Below are 19196 nucleotides of genomic sequence, written 5' to 3' on the forward strand. Positions count from 1 at the left end.
ACAATCAATATATTCAATTCAATTTATTCAGTTCAATTTATGCAATTAAATTCAATCAATTAGATTCAATCAATTAACAATTCAATCAATTATTCAATTTCAATTAATTCATCAATATTCATCAATAAATCAAATTAATCATTTTGAATGACTCCTTGCATAAGCCCTTTCCCCAATGATGTCAGGACAGGTCCATCCATTGACTGAGATCGACTCATCGGTCGTCACCTCTGGTTCGTACCTCATGTCAATTGATGAATCACCGTCCTGTCCTAGGGTCATATCTGACATATTTCCCCATTTTGCCTGGTCTCCACAAATTTTCTTTGCAACCACTAAAGGCAACTCATCCTTCATTCGTGAGACAGCCAAAATGGATGGCAGATATTAAAGTTCATTGGGAAAAATATCTCATCATTTTTCTTTTAATAGTATCCAAAATCTCTTGGCAATATAAATTTCGTAAAACTCCTGAAATAAGACTGTAAAATTTCTTCAATCATGCTAAATTTTGAAACTCCATCGCTTGTAATACCCAATTTATCCCATAGGGCTTGAAAGTTCTTTCCCAAGTTCATGCAGCATTCTGCATTTGAACCCTATGATATCATTCATAATAATCATCATGATTTTATAGTCATGGTCCTATCATAATCATCTATTTAAAACGAACATTTCCTTTATCACCACAGCTATGTGGTATAATCAACAATAGAATAAAACTGTACATAGCAACAGGCTACCTCATGGCCACTTAGTATACCTATTGACAATAAGTCATAACAATATCGAATAATCACTGAACAATTCAAAAATCGCTTCCCCTGCTCCAGCCGCAGCATCCGTGATATTTGTTTGCTCATTCACTATTCCTGATTCGTCATCAAGGATCTCCATCATCACACAGCGTACTTAATTCCGCATTCTAATGAGAATTCAACAGGATTTTACGACTCAAAGGAAAAGAACGAGCAGACCTTTTGCAGGATGATCATTACAAAAATCGTTACATATATTAAAGTATTTATGATGTCGACAAATCATATCTTAATTCTTACAAGATTTTGGTTCTTTGAATAAATCACAGCACCGGGAGAACCAGCTCCAAAAATGGATCTTTGTGTTTATTCAGCACCCTAGTAATTGGTTCTTTGTGTACTAATTACACAGCACCCAGGCCCCGCTCATATGGATCTTTGTGCAGCGCTACACAGCACCTGAGCAAAAGGGGTTTCATCTACATTTTCCCTATCTGGTGTACCATCCGTGATATTTGTCTGCTCATTCACTATTCCTGATTCGTCATCAAGGATCTCCATCATCACACAGCGTACTTAATTCCGCTTTTTAATGAGAATTCAACAGGAATTTACGACTCAAAGGAAAAGAACGAGCAGACCTTTTGCAGGACGATAACTGGAATTAGTCGTGAAAATATATCCAAATACACAAAAATACACACCCACACAAATAAACAACATTTATTCCGTTTAACAGAACAAACATTTCCTCTATCATGACATGCATGTCTTCAAAATTATATGCCCAAGAGAAAAAGTAAAATTAATTAAAACTGCGGGCAGTGATGATCCGGGGACCATACCGCTCCATCCTGATTGGACGAGTGCGTGCTAGAGTCGTTAACAACGACAGTCCAGATCCGATTGTTCAAAATTTCAACTCAATCGATCGAAAAATGAACGCAGGGATGCATTTTAAAGGTGCAGTGGCACTAACTGAGTTGCCACGAATATGGCCACGAAATTGCCAATATGGCCATCGCAAAATATTTTCCTTAATCAATTGGCTCATAGCATAACCAATCTGCAAGTATTTCATCCGAAGATGTATCTCTGAGGAATTTTAATTAAATAAGTCATTTATAAATCAACGAGTTAATTTATTAAATGATTAATCAATAAATCAATATTTTCCTTGACAGCCACATCACTTGGTCAGTGTCATGTCCAAATATCAGCTTCCTTACTCAAAAGGTGCCTGAGTTAATGTAATGTAATTACTGTAATAAGATTACTGCAATTACTGTAATGATTACTGTAATTACTGTAATTACCGGAACTGTAATTACTGTAATTACCTCAGGTAATTACTGTAATGTAATTACTGTAATGTAATAAGAAATGTAATTAATTAAATAAGTACTTCATTAATCGTTAATAATGAAATAATTCCTGATTTCTCATTCGATTCACTTGACATTCGAATGTCCCCAAAACGTTGGAGCAAAACGTTGCAACAACGAAAGTGAAACGTTGTAGCGACGTTGTGGAAACGTCGGCAAAACACAACATTTGAATGTTCCCAAAACGTTGGAGCAAAACGTTGCAACAACGAAAGTGAAACGTTGTAGCGACGTTGTGGAAACGTTAGCACAACCCAACCTTTGAATGGTCCCAAACGTTTCAACAACAAATGGTCACAAGTCATTATCACATTGCAATGACCTCTAAACATTCCTAAACCAATATCCCATTAAAAAATCCCATTAAAATCCCATATTTTATCACCCTTTGCATTGTTGAAAGCAATTAATTCCATAACTTAATATTACCTCAATTTATATATACTAGGGCGTGCCCGCACGTACGTGCTCGCCCGTACGTGCTTGCAAAAAACATGCGTGCAAACAACAACAACAAAACTTTGAAACCACGTGGCAGTAACGACCACAGAACCCCCCCTTCTATTTACATGCAATGGTTTGGTCCATTCGCAAAGCCAAAGCGAACGACCACAGAACCCCCCTTCTATTTACATGCAATGGTTTGGTCCATTCGCAAAGCCAAAGCGAACGACCACAGAACCCCCCTTCTATTTACATGCAATGGTTCGGTCCATCCGCAGAGCCAAAGCGAACGGCTTGCGAGTACGGTGACCATACCTTGGGACCCCCTTGTCCGATTAATTTCAAACCTTGACAAATTTTCCATTCCTTCCCTTCCTGATCTTTCGATGTAGGGCTGGGTTCTTTTTTTAGGATCATGTTGCATCGAGCATTATTTTCCAAAACAGTGTGAACATTAACCCACACCAAAACCTCTGACATCCCACCATTAACACCTATTGTAAGCGTGCCGAATCAGTAAGCATCACCCCTTCTATGAGCCTCGACCAGAGGGTGGTTGTCACCCACAAACACTCGTCGCGAGCTGTTCCATTGTCTGTTGATTCCCATTCTGCTGTTTTTGTCTCATAATCAAGATAAATTTGGAACAGCCCTTAAACTAACACCAAGCAGATCAATTTTTTATATTTAAATATAAAATCATTTCCTCATTAATTCATAATCATAAAATCATTTAATCCGTGTCACCCATGCTATTTATCTAGCAAATTTCGTCAAAAAAAACAACAGCACTGGTTCCGTGTCACCCATGCTATTTATCTAGCAAATTTCGTCAAAAAAAAACAACAGCACTGGTTCCGTGTCACCCATGCTATTTATCTAGCAAATTTCGTCAAAAAAAAAAACAGCACTGGTTCCGTGGAAGCGTCCTGCAAAACGCTTTGCTTCTCGCAAAACGTCCGCCAACGGGAAGTAAAGGGAGGGAAAAAGAGCGGGAGGAAGAGACAGGGTGCCGGAATGGACATGAGGGACAATGAGGGACAGTGAGGGAGTGTTGGTATGCAATTTATTTTCCCAATCGCCATCTTTCACAGTAATTCTGGACCGGCATGAGGTGGGATTGTCTGTCATGAATTTATTTGTTGATCGAACGAGTTTTAGTTATGGCGGGAAAACTGAAAAAAAATTCTCTATTTAAAACGGGTGTACACGATTGTACACGTGTACGGACCTTACCGAACCGGCAAACAAGTCGCTTCATGCACATCAGTGGTGCGTTTCTTCATGGCGCGTGTCAGAAGAATTACACAGCGCAGGAAAAATACGTATTTACAGAAATCGTTAAAAAAAAAAACTCGGATAATCGCTAAAATCGTTGTGGCCGGTGTACCATATTGGAAATATATATATATATATAAATATAATTCCGTTTCCCGGTTCCCTGTCGCTCGCCGAGCGCCGAGCAAGTCAAGTGCTTCGAACAAGTGCAAAAAGAAAGTAGTACTTTATACGTGTGCGGATGGGTAAACGAGTGTACCGGCCTTACACGTCCTGGAAGCAAGCGGTCGCAAGGTGCACACTTGCTCCGTTTGCTTCCAGGTCACAGTAAGGCCCTTTAATAACCAGCGCAAAAATACGTATTTACAGAAATCATTTAGAAAAAAAACGAATAAATTGCTACAGTCGTTTATCGAAATCCCATTCGTGATGGCTCACGCCACCTATATCGCGGCATCGGTGCGCAAAGAAGCCCCAGACCACCTGCTCCCCCATGTATGTACACATAACTTCCAAGTTCGTAAATCATATTGGACTAAACAAGACACACTCACCTTTTACTTGCTTGTACAATTGATTTCAGCGGTGCCTCCATATTGTGGTGGAATTTGTAGTGGGGGACTCACAGGACTCCAATGACCGGACACAGGTTACAAAAGGTCTAGTTTATTAACTGTATTCACTTCATCCAATTACTAAAATGATACCGCATAATATAATGGATCAGGTTAACTCTTTTCGCTGGTCCTTCTCGTTCATCCGACACTCCCGTTCGGTCAGCGCTTCACGTAGCAAGTCCTCTCGACTCCACGTTTGCTCTAGTTTATATGGACGAACTGGACTTAATCCTCTGTCCGCTGAAACGTTAATCCTTCTTCCGCTGATGCCCCGAGGTCATGTATTGCACCAAGCCCTGGCATCAACTCGCTCCCCTCCTGCTGTGATTTCCATTTACACAGTAGGAGGGTGCTCCAGCCTGGGGCTGTGACCAGGTGGACAAGAGATTACCATGTTCGGGCACATTCCTGACACTCATTTACGAACTCGGCTTTCACAGAGGTTGCAGGTAAAATGTATCTGCTTCGTTACCAGTCTTAATCAATAAGTTACCAGTGCCAATCAATAAGTTACACTGAATTACACTTCCACAATTCCCTCATCTTTTTGTTTTTGTTTATATTAACCATTAATCTAAACATCAATATAAGTAAACAATCAATCACTACAAGTAAACATCATTACAAGTATAAGTAAATAATCAATCACTGCAAGTAAACATCATTACAAGTATAAGTAAATAATCAATCACTGCAAGTAAACATCATTACAAGTATAAGTAAATAATCATAACTTTGGTAATCAAATTCCCTTAGGCATACACCGTCATCCTGCAAGAATCACAAAACATTTCGTTGGTCATTGACTCCTTCCATATTGTTCAATCTATTGCATTTGCATCACAAATATATTTTCAAAACAACACTTCACCATCACCAAGATACAACAATTTCACTTCATTTTCAAGTTTTGTAAAGCATCTGCACCATCTGGCAAAAACGTTTGCCTCTACACAAATGTTGACTTTGTTTGAAAGGAAGGGCTGATCACTTGTGTTTGAATCCAGGTATGAAACATTTTCTCCTAATGTCTTCATAGCTCCTGCACTACTTCGTGTAGGATTTCGCTGTTGTGGTAACATTGCGGAGTCATAGACTGACCCTGCTCTCCTTGTAGCATTCTTGCCACTTTTTGCTGTAAACCATAGTAATTCCTGAACAAGGCCTTCACCCAGTTGTAGTCGACTTGCCTCCTCCCTCATTGTGAGTGGGCAGCAAGTATTGGTGTGACGTTGATTGGCCAGCAAGATGTGGAACAGGGATGCCGGATGCATCCACAATGATGTTGGGACCATGGTGTTCAGGTCATTCATGGTCCTTACCAGGAGCAACCAGCAGAATCGTGCACAGCTGTTGTGACAAGGGCACAGCCGTTTTTTTGCAGCTCCATGCTGGTTCCCCGGACGTTGGTGAAGTAATAACATATGTCCCCGCATTTCACAGAGGTTGCAGGTAAAATGTCGTTGTCCTGCAACTTCTGATGTGGTGAATGTTCGAAGCCTTCGAACAAGAGTAAGTGATCGCCTTTCTTTCATATGTTGCAGTGTGATCCAGGCAAATGGTCACATAAATTTCCTTGGTGAAGGTAAGCATTCATCTCCAAGTTACACGGGAGAATGTCTTCATCATTCTTTGAGAAAGAGGGTGTATGCCACGATTAACTTCATTTTTTAGCCACAAATTTTCTTTCTCGAACTTCTTCCCAATTCCGTTAGCACTCCCTTCAAAATGTGATCTCGTCTTATCCTTATGCTCAGTCACATCTGAATCTGCTTTCCACACACACTGAATCAGATAGGGTGCATCTTACCATGAAATCAGCATAATCATGTATATCTTCCGACAGTTTCACATTCAACAATTTGTTGTTTTTCCTTAACACAAAAAGTTATATTCATTTATATGCGTCACACAAATAATATTCAATCAGGTATGTATTTTATTACTAAACTAAGAATAGCATCCACAATTGCTTTCAGGTTAATATAGTTCAAAAATTAACTCATGCAGGTATTTTAGCACTACTCTAAGAAAATAAATTGTATATGATTACAATCACAAACAGGAATACCTAATTCCCAACAACAATTTTCTCAAACCAACAAATTAAGCATAATGTATTATTACCATAATTCCTCTCCACTTTTTCTTTTCCCTCTTTTTTTTTTTCCTAACAGTGTGTCACTCGTGGTGATATGAGTTCACTGATATTGTAATTGACACAACTCATAACATTGTCGTTATGCCATTATCTTAATTCTACTGTATTCATTTGCAACATCACTAGATTTAATCTTTTAATCTCAGTATTTATGTCGCCATAAAAGTCTTCCTTTTCTGGTTCCACATTTCTTTCCTCATTTGTCACTTCATGCGTTATCATCGTGTTGTTGGTTACCTTATTCAAACACACCGTCACTAAGGCTTTCAAGCAAGCCACCACTAAAACAATTGCCAATATAACTACTAAACCAACAAACAAGTTTGCTACTCCTTGTATATATTCATACCTATGACATAATTATATGTCGATGACATTCAACATTATATACCAAACTAACAAGCTTCCTAAAAGGTAAATAAAGAAAATCCCTTAATATGTAACATAAATCAGATTATTTGTCTTACCCTTATCCCCCTATCTCCCGGGGTTGAACTCAATCCCCTGATCATGAGTGTAGTTGTGATACATTTTTCACTCATGTTGTATTAATATCAGCAGGTAATTGTATGTCATGTAGGCAAATAAATGTCACTATCCCAAGTAGGAATATCACATGTTGAAAATGTAATGTTTATCAATGCAAGGGGTGTTAAAATGTAATTCAAATGACTGTAAATCACGACTATCATTTATCTGCCACTGAATGTTCTGCTGGGCTGCTAGGTGCAGCCTCATTTTCTGTGGGATCGTCCACCCTAGCCCCATGTGCTTGCTTGCAATGAGAGGCATGAATCCAACTTTATATTTTGGGTCCATATTTGTTTCTATTCTTATCAATCTCCTATGGTTTATCAATTCGTTCCAAGATACCGCAACCAAAGGTTTTAACCAAAGCTCTACCAAACTATTTCCAATGTGAACAAAAATGCCAGTGAAACAATGATTCGAGGAATTAACTTCAAGGGGTCAATAAATTTATTCTATAACCAGATCTAATTTTCCCATCCAATAGTTTGCCTTGCCACATGTCATATTATAACACCTTAATAAACCTTCGAAAAAATGTTTCCCATCTCAACAAATTTCCTTTTTTACAAATAGCCATGTGTAACTTACGTATTTAACTACAATTTCCTCTCAATTTGTTTGGCCTAACTGGCCGCAAAAGTGGCTGCCAGCATGCAGTACCGTTTTTTATCTACCAAGGAAGTGTTCCACACAAGACCTCTACCAAAATGTTGTTTGTAAAAACAAATCTGGGATTTCTGATTACATGGATGCACACTCTCAGGACATTTTCAGGCTGCTGTTAACAATCCACTACGATGACTTAATTCCTTTACCCACAATCAAATAATTAGTACAAATTGAGGATATTATCCCTATCACATTCTTTTATAGATTCATTATGTTGGATCTAATTTTTCCCAATAATTTTCCACTGCTGTAAGGCGGAACAATAGCTCTCATAAGTCTTAGTAATATCGTACTTAATTTGCCCAGCAGAGAATAATTTATTTACTATCCTTTCTCATCTGTTAACCAGTGACTTTGTTTAAACTCCAGAACTGAAAACCCACAATAGTTCAAACCAGCAAAATTTTCTTTACTCTTTTCCCATATCATCTATGCCTAAAACACATCCATACATACAGCACAATTTATATGCTGATAAAATTCAAGTTTATATATATAAAATCCATGAGCAGAGTATTCTGGGAAGTCAGTGTAAGACCTCTCCCAAATTTGGATGATTTTGTACTTCCTCATTTCCTTTTATGAAGCTCATATCCATAAATAGATGTTATTCTCATATACATTCTATCAAAAATGGAATCCCAAAATTACTCACAATTTTACTATTAATTAATGGCTGCTCATAACCCAGCACATCAAATTTTTATATTCCATTTCCCTTGACAAAAGAGATAATGTTCATAATCAAATTATATTTCTATTTTATTTTACGGATTCTCTGGATATTCAATCCCATCCACATATCCCAATCCCATCCACATATAACTATCCATTTCCAGACAGGCACACTGTCGGTGTCAACAATCTTGTAAGATTGATACACAAAAACACACACACACATGCATTATGCATATTTGTTTGCGTTGGAACCATTATTTACAGATCAGATGGGTGTCAATTTTATTTCAATTTCATAAAATTTGTCAATCAAATTAAAAATGCTTATAGACAAATAAACCAAAAGTCCATTCTTAGAAAGCCCTTATGATGTCACATTGAAATTACCCTTTCTGCCTTCACAATAATCTATCCAAATTTTGACTACACACCCATTTGCATGTCAGTCGACCATTGACCTATCAATCGTGCGGAACAATAGTCCGAAATTCCCACCTGATCATCATGTGACTCTTGTTACTTGGTTTGCCAAAAATTGCAACGCAATTGTTCCAAACTTTGTAAATTTAAAATTGCTGTGCCCAAAATAGAAGATCCAATTTTGGCATTTGATCAATTAATTATTAATTTGTTAACAAGCAAAAAGAAAAAATGAATCATTCTTGCTCTGAAAACTTTTCAGACACAAGAATCATCGACAGTTATTCATGTTTGTCCAGTAATCGAATCTGTTGAGGCCAATCATCATTTGGGATTTGCAGCAATGAAGGCCTAATCATTGTCTGAGGTACCGGTAAGCACTGGTACCCTTGATCTTGGTTTGCCCCATGACCTTGTCTTCCTGTTGACATACGGACATCTTCTTCTCCAATGTCCCATCTTTCCACACTCGAAACACCGGTTTCTGTCGTTGTCTGATCTGTGCACCTGTGCACTTGTATTGCTGGGCTGCATCTCTACATCCCTGAGTTGCCACTGCAATCTCTCGTTATCTCCTGAAACACGAAAAAATTCTCTGTACCGTCCTTTTTGGGGAGACAACTGGAAATCAGATGGGACAACTGTGACTTTCATTCCTAATTTCGAGGGCAGTTGTGCATTTGTCTCCTCCACTGTATCCTGTATCCTTTTTATTTTAAGTTCTAGTTCCGTTATCCGTTCTTGCTGTTCCCGTTGTCTGGATTCACCATCCCAAAGATGGAATGCAAGCCAGTCTACCGTTAGATTCTGTCTCTTCCTGGCTTTCAATCTTTGTTCCAATCTTTCCAATCGACTTCGCTCAAATGTACCATCTCTTGGAAACTCCTCATCATGTCCCTTTGTCCACAAATACCAATTCTCGACCTGCCTTATAGCTTCTGCACCATAACGGTCGTACATATGATGTGTACAAGTACCTTTTTTTGGAATCTCTGGTTGTCCTTGTGTATTCTTGCAGGCTCCATTTCCCATTCTGCCTTTTATCAAAGTAGCGTTGGATGTGTTGTAGCTTGTTCCTCTAAAGCTTCACTCGTACCTCCAGGAAGGGTCTCTCCACCTGTTCGCACGGTGATTTCCAGAGAATCTCCCTCAGCCGTGGCTTTTGCACAATCCAATCTCACAGATCAGTATTTGCAGATGAGCCGGAGGGTCAGTATGAAATGGGTGAATCCTCAGGTGTCCGCTCTGTTGACGGGGAAATCACACAATGGTAACCGCACATATATATCTGTATATAAACTCACCACCTTGCTCAATATTCCCAGGTTGTCTCCACATTGTTAATATCACGCAAAGATATCAAAGCTTCTTTCTTGAGACCGCATTTTCATCAATCAAACAATCAATATATTCAATTCAATTTATTCAGTTCAATTTATGCAATTAAATTCAATCAATTAGATTCAATCAATTAACAATTCAATCAATTATTCAATTTCAATTAATTCATCAATATTCATCAATAAATCAAATTAATCATTTTGAATGACTCCTTGCATAAGCCCTTTCCCCAATGATGTCAGGACAGGTCCATCCATTGACTGAGATCGACTCATCGGTCGTCACCTCTGGTTCGTACCTCATGTCAATTGATGAATCACCGTCCTGTCCTAGGGTCATATCTGACATATTTCCCCATTTTGCCTGGTCTCCACAAATTTTCTTTGCAACCACTAAAGGCAACTCATCCTTCATTTGTGAGACAGCCAAAATGGATGGCAGATATTAAAGTTCATTGGGAAAAATATCTCATCATTTTTCTTTTAATAGTGTTACAGACACGACTTTGATGTTAAGGTGGGCCGAGCGGAATGGCCGTCGTGTCCGCACAAATTACCCGATTGTACTCGAACGTTGACGAAGCCGCGCCACGCTGGCTCAATAAGGAAAAAGAAGACACACGGCTGAATTATAATGACAGACACCAGGGATACGGTTCTCAAGACCTCCGGAGGAGATTATATTCGTGCGGAAGGTCAGATTACAGGGACGAGAGGTACAACATAGAAAGACAAGCACTTAGACACAATCTTATATTATTCCCCAACAGACGACAGGCAAACGGGACAAGGCTGACTCACACGGGGGTTGATGGCAGGAAAGCGGTTGTCGATGGCTCCAGGTTCTCCTGGGCTCAGGGCAGGATCGACCCGGTCCGGTCCAGAGATGCGGAAGGTTGCACAGCGCTCGAAGTGGCGTCTTTTCGTCTCAAGCTGGGGGCGCATCTGACGTCACATCCGGCGCGTGGCCGCGTATATCCGGCGGGGAGTGACACGCCCTCGGCTCGTTAGCTCCGCCTCGTGGAATCGGCACGTTGCTTCTCATTGGGTGCGTGCGGGGGGTTTACCAGGCTCCGCCCTTGACGAGGAGCTGACAAGGAGCCCCTTCGTGGTAACCCCGTGGAGCGCATGGTCTGGAGCGCATCGTCTGGAGCGCATTGTCGATGGCGGCGAACCGAGCCGGTGGGAGGACGCACACTCCCCCCCGCGCAGCGCCGTGCCCCTCTGTTGTTGTAGACGGGGAAGAAGATGGGAGGAGGTATGGGAAAGGTCCTAAACTCACTACTGGTGCCATATAATCACATTCTGGTGCAACGAAGAGTCATAATTAATGGAAACGAGGCCTTAACTGACATAGACTAAGAATAACTAGCAAGATGTCCGAAAGTTGTCTACGTGTGGTGCGGTGGACCTGGGCACGACATTTAATGGGGGAATAAGGGGAAGGTCGGCTCTACTGATTGTTGTTTACAGACAATGGGACTAGGGAATGGGGGATTGGGGATAGTTGGGGAGTATTGGGGAAAATAGGGGAATATTTACAAGCGGATATGGAGGCCAAATTCCATATTCGCAACATTGCACCCTTCTCTACCCTCGGGGCGTCCCGACCCGATAAATTTTTACCTACTTTAGTGTGGCACGCAATGTAGTTCCCTCTACTATTAACTCTACCCTGAGTGCGACAGTTTTACAGATATTCACAAATGAGTAAATATGTCCCCCTGCGACGTTGCACCCTTCTCCTCACAGAAACACACCCACAGGATAACCGAATCCGGAAAGAATTCTCAAACTACACATACAGCCGGTAGGGAGCATTATTTACAAGACTACGCTGCTATTTACACTACGATCCAGGACCTGTTTTTTTGGAGGAACACATGCAGATGTTATGCATAGAGAGAGCACGCTTGCCAGCATCGATACACCAACCCACGAGTGCTCTGTGGCCGACGGCCTTTAATAACGTGCAGAGCACCCTTCCCGAGCATCAAAAGCACCACCCCACCACCAATCGGTGCAGTCACCATTGTTCATTGGAATAAAAATAAATTCGACAACCCCTAACCCTGCAGGTGTCTCTTGCTCTTCTTGTGGTGCACTTGGTGTTAACTAAAAGTGGTTCACCTGTATGGCATAGGTGCCACGTTGACCCATAGGTCCATCCCCGGGTGGTGCTTGGCCGCAAACGAACTGCGGTCCATAGTGGGTGGCCACAAACATTGCGGTCCATATGGTGTATCGATCCCGGCAGCAAACAGCGAAAGTGCAGGCCCACAACTGCGCAGCCAGCACCTCTCTCTCCTCTCTCTCTACCCCAAAGCCAGATCCTCGGAGGTGGGAGACAAAAGAAGCAGACAAGTGAGTAAGGTGGTAAGGGCGCAAAAGTGCACGCAATGTAAGGTGATGCACACTGGGGGCACATGGGAACCAGGTGAGACAGGTACGTTCCTATCGTACGCCCCCCCCCCACCAGGTAACCTACATGGCCCCTCCCTTACCCCTTACTGCATCCACAAAACACAACACTACCCATAAACATCTACTTTACAAATCAACAAACATCCCTACTGTCTTCCCCGTTCCTCCCATATACCAAATTCGTCTTCTCTCCCTCCTAACCAATCAAATTTGCCATTCTCAACTCTCATCAAAATTTGCCATCTCCAACTGAACATCAAAATTTGCCATTACCAATTCATCATCAGTCCCTCCTAGGGAGGGAGAGATGGAATCACCCCAATGTCTCATCCACGTCGTGATGCGTCTCACCAATCCACACCGCAATTCTCATTTCCTGCACAAAACAAAGAAAACACAGGTGTGGAGTCATCATCATCACCACAGGTAAGTGGCTGCGTATGGTGCGACAGGTTCATTAATCCTAACTATTTCCTAAATGACTTTAACAACTTTACACTACCCGGGGTCTTTCTCCGGCCAAACCATTGGCCCTCTTACACTATGGGTTCTAAAAACCAATTCCCATTGGCCAAACTGTGGTGCGCTTCAATTTGGGGTCTCACTCCCCCGATTCATCTCCCGGTGCCCTCGCACAATTCCTGGGCTGCGGCGTGTACCTCTCCCAGTGGGTCTACCCACCTGCACACCTCCACCACTGCAGTTGCCTCCGAGCTTACCTGCTCCTTGCCCTAACCTAACTACCTGGGGAAGGCCCTCTGGCACTCTCCCCACTCGGTGCCCTCTCTGGCACTGGGCTACCCGGGTCCGTCCTCCGGATCCTCGGGCCCCATCCACAACTCTACCGGCTCCCAGAGCCCACCTGCGGCCTCACCTGGCCGACATCCTCACAGTGGTGGAGTGCCCAACCAACTACACGCACTAACAGGCTACACGCCCAGCCATTTTCACAACACTAATGCACCCATTCACAACACCATTCTGCAACCGCACCACAAGTGCCAATATCCAACCACAATTTACCTGTACCCTCTACCTAACACTTACACTACCCGCCCCGGGTACTCGTGAAAGGGGGTCCACTCTTCCCCCATCCACACCTTCGCACCATGCACACCACTCCGTACCACTTACTCCAACTCTCTTCACACACCTGTACCTGCACACCTGTGCTCTCACACCTGGTGCCACCTGCACCCTTCTCTCCCCAAGCGCATTCGCGCTGATCCACACACTCACTACTCATACACTGCTCCACACACCTGTCCAGTTGCACACTTGTGCAATCACACCTGTTCCATCCTCACACACACGGCATCATCTCAGCTAACTACTCCCTTCTGAAACTTGCGCTTCCCAGTCGTCCCTTTAAACTATTGCGCTCCCACGTCATTATCATCCATACTAATCTACCTGCGTCCCCACTACAGGTATCAGTCACTAACTAAACTTAACGTTACCTAATGTCATCTTCTAGATCCCTACACACAATATCCTAACCCACCCGGGCTAGTTTTCACCGCCATACACCCCATAAGCTATTGCTCCTTTGCCCCCCCCATGGGAAGGGTGGCAGATTTGCCATCCCACCCCATCGGGGGTCTCTCACTACCAATTTTGCACATCAAATTGCAACAAATTAAAAATTTGCCAATCACTACCCATCATCTGCCAATCACTACTGCCAATCCCTTGCCAATCATCAAATTTTGTTTTTCTCTAATTTTGGGTCCAATACACTAACCTCATCACCCAGTCGACTCACTAATACCTCTCGGTGCGCCAATCCCTGTCCAAAGCCCGGCTTCGTAAAGCCAAGCAATGGATGCTGGTTGTTTTGTGCCAGCGGCTGAATGCGTCCGGCACTCGGTGCAGGGACGGGGGCTTACCCGGGCCGAGATCCCACGCATCACCTCGGCGTGGAGCCATCCAATGTCCCGATCTCGACCTGCCGGCACGTCTCAACAAAACGTGGTCGCCATAACGACCCTTCCTATCGGGCTGCCCGCTCCGCCTAGTGGAGCACGGACGCGGCCGTTCAAAGCGAGGCCCAGCACGCACCGAGGGCCCGATTCGGCTATAAGTCGTTCTAAACTCTATCCCGTCTAACGTCGATGCTTCACCTGCATGCTTACATCCCGCAGCCCGTTCCTTGCTCACACATCCAGCCGTTTCCATGCCCCTCGTACCTTTCCTTACACACCTCGGTACACCCATTCCACTCACAGCCTTGGTCACACACCTGACCACCGAACACTTTGGCACACATTCGTTGCTCGCACACCTCACCAATACACCTCTTCGAGCCCCCTCCTCGGTCACCTCCTCTGTGACAATCACAGGTGTGCTCTCATTCGCACACCCAACCACGTGCCTCACCACCAACTCCAGCGTGCATTCCCACTCACGCTCTACCATTCCAGGTGTGCATCCTTCCATCCCAGGTGTACATCCTCTCTCACCTGTCACAACTAACTCACGCTCCATGTCACTCTCACTACTTTCACCTCCACTCGTGACAACGCACTCACCCTTACTCTTGACAGCACACTCTTTCCCCATGCACCTGTCCGTCACACACCTTTCTCGCGCACACTCTCCCGTTACACCCTCTGTAACACTCACCACAGGTGGACACTCTTCCTTACTTCTGACAGCGCACTCTTTCCTCATGCACCTGTCCGTCACACACCTTTCTCGCGCACACTCTCCCGTTACACCCTCTGTAACACTCACCACAGGTGGACACTCTTCCTTACTTCTGACAGCGCACTCTTTCCTCATGCACCTGTCCGTCACACACCTTTCTCGCGCACACTCTTGCGCACACTCTCCCGTCACACCCTCTGTAACACTCACCACCCCGCGCTTCCACGTGCTCCCTCGCACACGCGCTACGACCGACTCACTCTCGCCAGCACACTCACTCCTTGGCACGCACTTTTTCCTCACACACCCCAGAGTCGGACTTTCTTGCACACCTCCATTTTCGCACACCAGACCTGTCGCACACTTCACCAACGGCCTCTCACGAACACCCGGGTCTATCTCGACCCCCAAGCCTCTTAAATCACCTGGCGCATCATACGCACGACCATATTGATCACCACTTACACCGGGTCCTCTTCCTCTTCGCTTCTCCTCCATCACCTGCGAATCCCTCATCCGGTTAACGAGCTCATCACGATCCAAACACAGACTTTGGACCAATTCTTTTATCTCCTCTTTTATCTCTTTGTTATCCCCTCTCCGTCGCTTCTTAATTTCGCTCACCCCTTCTTCCACTTCTTCTAATTTGTGCCTCACCTCTTTTATTCCCCGGTACGTCTCCTCAAGCTCGTCCTCCAAGGCTACCTTGACCGTTTCCATGTGCGTCCTCACCTGCCGGTCCTTCGTCTCCATTACCTCTATCACCTCGTCCAACCTCATTGTCAGTCCCTCACGTACTATCTGACATTCCCTCTTTGTCGCTATTAAGTCGTTTTTTATGTCGTTTTGTGTCGCTTTTAAACCTCCTAATACTGCAGTGTTCCTTTGAACCTGCTCCGTTAGTCCTTTTTGTCCCTCCGTCAGCTGTTCCACCTCCTGCGTCAGGTCCTCTATGCCCCCTTGTAACTTTACAGTCCCCTTTCTCACCTCCTTTTCCATGTGCTCCTCACAGTGCCTCACCTCCTCGCGCACTCCTCCGACCTCCTCACTCACTCCTCTTCTGATCTCCTCTCCCATCACTTGCATCTCCTGCCCAGATGCCACCCTCATCTGCTCCATTTCCTCCCTGTGAGCATCCAATTTGGTTTCTACCCCCATTCTGACCCCCTCTATCTGCTGCTCCATTTGTTTAACTTCCCTTTCCGCTTGGTCCCTCATGTCCCTCAATTTGCCTTCCATACTGTTTTCTAACCCCTCTAACCCATTTTTCACTCCCTCTATCTGATTCTCCTGGGCAGCCATTCTATTTTCTACCCCCGTTAACCCATGTTTCACCTCTTTTATCCCGTTGTCTAACCCCTCACCGGTACCCCTCGCTTCGTCCCTCATTACCCCCATTTGGCCCTCCATCCTATCCATTTTTGCATTCAGTTGGGTCAAGAATAATCTGAGGTCAAACCCGGTTTGCCCAGCGTCCCCAGCCGCCACCGCAGGCTCGCCCTCCGCGGCGCCGCTATTTTGGGACCCTTCAACCACGTGAGCGAGCGCGCCATTTTGCGCGCCCGCTACTTCGTGCGTGACGGCGCTATTTTGCGAACCTGCCGCCCTCACTGCTTCGCTCTCCTCTTGTCCCTCAATTTGGTCCTGGATCGACCCTACCTCACTCTCCTTTACCGGACCCCAGCTGTCTTGATCCGCCATAGCGCGACTTGCAAAATTCGAGTTTCGTAAAACAAATCCAAATTTTTTTTTTTTCGTTATAATTTCGGCGAGCGCAGTAACCGCGGGACCGCGCTCCGGATCGATTTGGTCGAGCGCCGTACGCGCTCCGGCTCGATTTTCCCTCCCAAAATTTGGGCCTAACTAATTTAGTCCCGGGTCCGAATCTCACTCCTCGACACCAATTGTTACAGACACGACTTTGATGTTAAGGTGGGCCGAGCGGAATGGCCGTCGTGTCCGCACAAATTACCCGATTGTACTCGAACGTTGACGAAGCCGCGCCACGCTGGCTCAATAAGGAAAAAGAAGACACACGGCTGAATTATAATGACAGACACCAGGGATACGGTTCTCAAGACCTCCGGAGGAGATTATATTCGTGCGGAAGGTCAGATTACAGGGACGAGAGGTACAACATAGAAAGACAAGCACTTAGACACAATCTTATATTATTCCCCAACAGACGACAGGCAAACGGGACAAGGCTGACTCACACGGGGGTTGATGGCAGGAAAGCGGTTGTCGATGGCTCCAGGTTCTCCTGGGCTCAGGGCAGGATCGACCCGGTCCGGTCCAGAGATGCGGAAGGTTGCACAGCGCTCGAAGTGGCGTCTTTTCGTCTCAAGCTGGGGGCGCATCTGACGTCACATCCGGCGCGTGGCCGCGTATATCCGGCGGGGAGTGACACGCCCTCGGCTCGTTAGCTCCGCCTCGTAGAATCGGCACGTTGCTTCTCATTGGGTGCGTGCGGGGGGTTTACCAGGCTCCGCCCTTGACGAGGAGCTGACAAGGAGCCCCTTCGTGGTAACCCCGTGGAGCGCATGGTCTGGAGCGCATCGTCTGGAGCGCATTGTCGATGGCGGCGAACCGAGCCGGTGGGAGGACGCACACTCCCCCCCGCGCAGCGCCGTGCCCCTCTGTTGTTGTAGACGGGGAAGAAGATGGGAGGAGGTATGGGAAAGGTCCTAAACTCACTACTGGTGCCATATAATCACATTCTGGTGCAACGAAGAGTCATAATTAATGGAAACGAGGCCTTAACTGACATAGACTAAGAATAACTAGCAAGATGTCCGAAAGTTGTCTACGTGTGGTGCGGTGGACCTGGGCACGACATTTAATGGGGGAATAAGGGGAAGGTCGGCTCTACTGATTGTTGTTTACAGACAATGGGACTAGGGAATGGGGGATTGGGGATAGTTGGGGAGTATTGGGGAAAATAGGGGAATATTTACAAGCGGATATGGAGGCCAAATTCCATATTCGCAACAATAGTATCCAAAATCTCTTGGCAATATAAATTTCGTAAAACTCCTGAAATAAGACTGTAAAATTTCTTCAATCATGCTAAATTTTGAAACTCCATCGCTTGTAATACCCAATTTATCCCATAGGGCTTGAAAGTTCTTTCCCAAGTTCATGCAGCATTCTGCATTTGAACCCTATGATATCATTCATAATAATCATCATGATTTTATAGTCATGGTCCTATCATAATCATCTATTTAAAACGAACATTTCCTTTATCACCACAGCTATGTGGTATAATCAACAATAGAATAAAACTGTACATAGCAACAGGCTACCTCATGGCCACTTAGTATACCTATTGACAATAAGTCATAACAATATCGAATAATCACTGAACAATTCAAAAATCGCTTCCCCTGCTCCAGCCGCAGCATCCGTGATATTTGTTTGCTCATTCACTATTCCTGATTCGTCATCAAGGATCTCCATCATCACACAGCGTACTTAATTCCGCATTCTAATGAGAATTCAACAGGATTTTACGACTCAAAGGAAAAGAACGAGCAGACCTTTTGCAGGATGATCGTTACAAAAATCGTTACATATATTAAAGTATTTATGATGTCGACAAATCATATCTTAATTCTTACAAGATTTTGGTTCTTTGAATAAATCACAGCACCGGGAGAACCAGCTCCAAAAATGGATCTTTGTGTTTATTCAGCACCCTAGTAATTGGTTCTTTGTGTACTAATTACACAGCACCCAGGCCCCGCTCATATGGATCTTTGTGCAGCGCTACACAGCACCTGAGCAAAAGGGGTTTCATCTACATTTTCCCTATCTGGTGTACCATCCGTGATATTTGT

General features: G+C 44.2%; 1 long non-coding RNA gene across 1 annotated transcript; it reads right to left on the minus strand.

Moving 5' to 3' along the window:
* Positions 1 to 10932: 10932 nt before the first annotated feature.
* On the minus strand, positions 10933 to 17900 carry LOC144892529 (uncharacterized). Its single transcript, XR_013623731.1, has 2 exons — positions 17571 to 17900; positions 10933 to 11505 (listed from the first exon to the last, which is right to left on the minus strand). It is a non-coding gene; the product is annotated as an uncharacterized LOC144892529 (long non-coding RNA).
* Between the last annotated feature and the right edge of the window lie 1296 nt (positions 17901 to 19196).

This window comes from Myxine glutinosa, chromosome 6 (assembly GCF_964187855.1).
Source record: "Myxine glutinosa chromosome 6, kmMyxGlut1.1, whole genome shotgun sequence".
NCBI lineage: Eukaryota > Metazoa > Chordata > Myxini > Myxiniformes > Myxinidae > Myxine > Myxine glutinosa.